Raw genomic sequence first — 6,153 nt, forward strand, 5'->3', positions numbered from 1 at the left:
ACAAGACACTCCAAAGGCTTAGAAGTTACCTCCTAGAAGCCAGGGCAAAGGACCAAACTTTTCTTTGGACAAGGTTAATCCTTTACTGTACACTAAGCTTTTTCTGTTTCAGAATCCAATCCAGGATATCACTTTCCTTTTAGATGTCACGTTTCTTTAGTCTCCTCCAGTCTGTGACAGCCTCTTGGTATTTCTTGGTCTTCCATGAGCTTGACACTTTTGAAGAGTAGTCATGTATCTTGTAGATTGTCTCTCAGTGTTTGTCTGTTTTATCATGAACAGATGAGGTTATATATTTGAGGGATGGATATCACAGAGATCATGTGCCCTTCTCATTGCATTGTTTCAGGGAACAGATGATATCAACATGACTTATTACTGGTGATATTAACCTTGGTTACTTTGTTATAGTGGTATCTCCCAAGTTTCTCTGTTATAAAGTTATTATTTTTCATCTTTCCATAATCTTCATTAGAAATGAGTCAAAGTCCTCAGTATTAAAGGAGAAGGGGATTAAACTCCACTTTCTGGTTAGAGAGGTAGCAAAGAGTTTATGGTCATATTTTAAAACCACCACAAGGGAATTACTTTGAGGTTATGCAAATATCCTGTTTCTCCTTAAAGTTTTACCCAGTAATTTTAGCATTCATCAGTGGATCTTACCTTAGGCAATACTGCTGTCTTGTTCTAATAGTAATTTTCTGTTTCCCTCGTTGCTTCTGCATTTATTAATTGAGATTCTTCTGTAAGAAAGATTTGCCCTTTCCATCTTCTATTTATTTACTTATTCATTCAGTTATTTGTTTATAGCAATATGAATTAATGGACATTTATTTTATTCTTTGTGTTATAATCCAATACTGCATTTTTTAAATATGTGGCACAAATTGTTACAGATTTGGCCATTGTTAGGTCTTTGAAGTTGGTTCCTGCATCCCTCTGACATGCCCCCATCCTTTTATTGTAGAAGAGGGCACTTCCTTATCTACTAGAACTATAGGATGGTCCAGGGTCATCTTGAATTTTCCCTATTCCAGATCTACAGTCAGCTATTAATTTCTCCAATGAGATCTGATTCCTTTGCTGGAAATTGGCATTAGAAACCAAACCCTTGGTATTAGTTGTGTTCATTGCTACTGGTGTATTACTGCTAATAGTGTCGAAGAGCAAGGAAATACATACAGATATTCTAACCCATGTACACATACATATTTATTTTTATTTCTTTAGCTGTTTATATCTTTAAATAAACAAGAGTTTATACTGATATTTTTGACTCAAACCCAGTACCAAAGGGTTCCTTTAGCCTTCTCCCTGTTCTTGTTTATTTGTACTTTTTTCTCTGACAGGAAAGAAAAACAGTTGATTCCATTTGTGTGAGCCAATTTTAGGATTCTCTATATTGTTCTCCATTCTCTATTCTATTCCATTAATCTATGCTTCTTATGCTTTGTCAATACTACACTGTTTTGATAACTGAGTCTCTACAGTGAGTCGTAAAATTTAGTAATGCAAATATTCCAACTTTGTTTTATTTTTCAGAATTGTTTTGGCTATTCTTGCCCCTTTATTTTTTTTTTCTTTTTCAAATTTCTATTTAAATTCTAGTTAGTTAACATATAGTGTAATATTGTTTTCAGGAGTAGAAGTTAGTGACTCATCACTTACATACAACACCCCGTGCTCAACAAGTGCCTTCCTTAATACCCATCACCCATTTAGCCCATCCCCCACCCACATCCCTCCATCAACCCTCAGTTTATTCTCTATCATAAAGAGTCTCTTATGGTTTGTTTCCCTCTCGTTTTTTCCCCTTCACACATGTTCATCTGTTTTGTTTCTTAACTTCCACGTATGAGTGAAATCATATGACATTTGTCTTTCTCTGCCTGACTTATTTCACTTAGCATAATATACTCAAGCTCCATCCACATCATTACAAATGGCAATATTTCATTCCTCTACAAGGCTGAGTAATGGATTATAGGGTAGTTCTATTTTTAGTTTTTTGAGGACCCGCCATACTGTTTTCCACAGTGGCTGCACCAGTTTGCATTCCCACCAGCAGTGCACAAGGGTTCCTTTTTCTCTGCATCCTCACAACACCTGTTGTTTCTTGTGATCTTAATTTTAGCTATTCTGACAGGTGTGAGGTGGTATCTCATTATGATTTTGATTTATATTTCTCTGATGATGAGTGATGTTGAACATCTTTTCATGTGTCTGTTAGCCATCTGGATGTCTTCTGTGGAAAAGTGTCTATTCATGTCTTCTGCCCATTACTTCACTGGATTATTTGGTTTTTGGGTGCTGATTTTGATAAGTTTTTTATAGATTTTGGATACTAACCCTTTATCAGATATATCATGTGTAAATATCTTCTCCCATTCTGTAGTCTTGCTCCTTTATTTTACCACATTAATTTTTTAATTAGTTTGTTTGTATCTAAAAAACAAAGGCTTGCTGGGAATTTGACTGGGATTACCTTGTATCTATAGATCAAATTGAAGAGAATTGTCATCTTAATTTTTTGAGTATGGTCCTTCTTCCCATTTATTTAGATGATGTTTGATTTCTCTCATTGATTTTTTTTTTTACTTTCAGTATACAGATCCCATACAAATTTTGTTAGGTATCTACCTAAGTAGTTCATTTTTGTGTTTTGTGGTGATATTGTATGTGTTATATTTTTAAATTTCAAATTCCTATTGTTCATAACTGGTATATAGGAAATAAATGACTTTCATATATTGACAGTATATCCTGAGACTTTACTAAACTCCCTAGTTCTAGTTGTAGATTTTTAAATTATCCCTATGTGGACAACAATGTCTGGAAATAGAGTTTTCTTTCTTTCTTTCTAATATGAATGCCTCTTATTTCTTTTTCTTATCTGACAGCACTATCTAGGACTTGCAGCAGAATGTTGAATAGTCAGAGAGGGCATCCTTGCCTTTTTTCTGATCTTAGGAAGAAAGCATGCACTATTTCACCATTCAGTATGATGTAGGGTTTGTGTAGATGCTATTTAAGTTAAGGAATTTCCATTATATTCCTAGCTTGCTTTGAACTTTTATAATAAATAAATATTTAATTTCATAAACTGCTTTCTTTGCATCTACTGAGATAATTATATGGCATGACTTACTTAGTCTGTTAATATGGTGAATTAAAATGATTGATTTTCATATGTTGAAACACCCTTGCATTCCTGGCATGAACCCTCATTGTTGTGATGTGTAAGATATATAAATATGTGTGTGTGTGTGGGTGATCTCCTTTATAAAATCTCCTGTATGTTTTCTATATCTTTTAATAAATGTAAGTATATAAAATATATTTACATATTTATATATGGCTAATATTTTAATGAAGACTTTCATGTCATGTTCATGAGAGATATTGGTCTTCAGATTTCTTTTTCTGTCATATCTTTTTCTAACTGTAGTATTTGGATAAAGCTTGCCTAATAAAATGAGTTGGGAAGTGTCCCCTCCTCTTTTTCTGAAAGAAGTTATGTACTCCGAAATGTTGGCAAGGATATGGAGAAATTGGAACTTACACACATTTCTTATGGGAATGTAAAATTGAACCACCTCCATGGAGAATAGTTTGGCAGTTCCTCAATAAGTTAAACATAGAATTACCATATGATTCATTGATTCTACTTATAGGTATATATCCTAAATAGTTGAAAACATGTGTTCAAATAAAAACTTGTACACAGATATTCAGAGGCACTATTCACAATAGCTGAAAGGTGGAAATAACCCAAGTGTCTGTCAGCTGATGAGTGGATAAAGAAAATGTGGTATATTCACACAGCCATAAAAACAAATGAAGCATGGTTGCATGCTGCAACATAAACTTTGAAAACATTATGCTACGTGAAAGTAGCCAGATGCAAAAGGCCACATATTGTATGATTCCACTTATTTTAATTTATTTATTTTGAGAAAGAGAGAGAGAGAGAGCACAAACAGGGGAGAGGCAGAGAGAGGGAGAGAGAGAATCCCAGGCCAGCTCCACGCTGCCAGCACAGAGCCCAATGCAGGGCTCAGTTTCACAAACTGTGAGATCATGACCTGAGCTGAGATTAAGAGTCAGTCACTTAACTGATGCATAAGGGCACTTGTACCCCAATGTTTATAGCAGCACTCTCAACAATAGCCAAATTATGGAAAGAGCCTAAATGTCCATCAACTGATGAATGGATAAACAAATTGTGGTTTATACACACAATGGAGTACTACGTGGCAATGAGAAAGAATGAAATATGGCCCTTCGTAGCAACATGGATGGAACTGGAGAGTGTGATGCTAAGTGAAATAAGCCATACGGAGAAAGACAGATACCATATGGTTTCACTCTTATGTGGATCCTGAGAAACTTAACAGAAACCCATGGAGGAGGGGAAGGAAAAAAAAAAGAGGTTAGAGTGGGAGAGAGCCAAAACATAAGAGACTCTTAAAAACTGAGAACAAACTGAGGGTTGATGGGGGTTGGGAGGGAGGGGAGGGTGGGTGATGGGTATTGAGGAGGACACCTTTTGGGATGAGCACTGGGTGTTGTATGGAAACCAGTTTGACAATAAACTTCATATATTGAAAAAAAAAAAAAAAGAGTCAGTCACTTAACCAACTGAGCCACCCAAGTGCCCCGTATGTTTCCATTTAAAGGAAATACCCAGAATAGGCAAATCTGTAGAGACAGACAGTAGTAGTTGTTGCCAGAGGCTGGTGGGAGAGTGGGATGACAGGTGACTGCTTAATGGATTGGTTTCCTTTTGGGGTGATGGAAATATTCTGGAACTAGATAGTGGTGATGGTTGCTGAACATTGTGAATATACTAAATGCTACCAAATTGTACATTTTAAAGTGGATAAAGCATGAATTTTGGAGGGGCTGCCCCTAGAGTGAGGGTGTCCGCGACGGGACAGCTGCTTGGCCTGCCCCTCCTTTCAGTGATGACCATTGTCCTCCAGAACAAGGATGGAGGAAATATCAGCCCATGAATCAGCAGGATCACCAATTGTCCAGTTTCAGTCTTTGGAGAGCCAGTCTGAGGGTCTGTCCCCAGAGCCTCAGTTCGCACAGGGCACTGACATAGAACAGGAGCTCAACGGGGCTCCACCTGTTCCCCAGGTGCCTGCTCTTCCCCATGAGGGAAGCCCAGGAGACCAGGCAGCCACGCTCCTGCCAGCCAGGAACCAGGAGTTTGTGACATTTGAGGATGTGGCTGTGCACCCTACTCGAGAGGAATGGGGATGCCTGGACCCTGTTCGGAGGAATCTCTACAGAGAAGTGATGTTAGAGAATTATGGGAACGTGGTCTCCTGGGCTACTTCTCCGCCTTCCTCCAGCCGGTTTCATAGTGTGAATTCCTGCCCGGCCCTGAGTCGTACCCAGGCAAGTGCTTTCTCTGGAGAAACACTTGGCAGTTCTTTCAGCTGGAATCTCCAAGAGATGGCCCAGGTATCGACTTCCCATCGATATTGCTCGGCCCCGCTTGGAAACTCCTTTTCCACGATTGTAAGATATTAACACTTGATCGATGCTCTCAGGATGCCACCACTATGTAAAATTGCAGCTCCTCAGATGACCTTTGTTAAATTTCTGAAGGGCCAAGGAGGCCCTCCGTTGCAGCCAGATGCATTTTGAACCTGAGTTCTGAGTTCATTCATAAGCCACGGTTGGTGGTCATCTACTTGTGTTCTGTGAAACTACAAAGTTCAACTCCAGCTCTTCAGTTATGGTCTTTTCATGTTATTTTAGAATGTGGGACATATGCTGTGCACTGTTCTTTTCTGAGTGAACGTGACCCTGCCATTTCTGTTGCCTAATTTGCCTACAACCCCTGGCCTTTCTTCATACTTAACACTCTAGTCTTCTCCTTTACCGTCCCTGTGGCCCCTTCCAAAGCCCTGCCTTTGTCTCCTTTACTCTTTGTGGTGCTATACAGATTGATGCATTTATATGACCTTTCCTGATCAAGTTTTCCTTAGCTCTGTCCTTCATGGATGGGAGATGGGAGGGCAAAAGAATTGAATTTCCTTATTTCAGGGTATTAAACTGAATGTATATTTAACAACTTTGTAAACTGTAAAGTGACATGTAATTGTAAACTACTGTTAATTTTATCTAATAATTACA

General features: G+C 38.1%; 1 pseudogene; it reads left to right on the plus strand.

Annotated features, from left to right (window-relative positions):
* Positions 1-4,992: 4,992 nt before the first annotated feature.
* On the plus strand, positions 4,993-5,673 carry LOC102957388 (annotated as a pseudogene).
* Positions 5,674-6,153: the final 480 nt, after the last annotated feature.

Source organism: Panthera tigris, chromosome X, assembly GCF_018350195.1.
Source record: "Panthera tigris isolate Pti1 chromosome X, P.tigris_Pti1_mat1.1, whole genome shotgun sequence".
Taxonomy (NCBI): domain Eukaryota; kingdom Metazoa; phylum Chordata; class Mammalia; order Carnivora; family Felidae; genus Panthera; species Panthera tigris.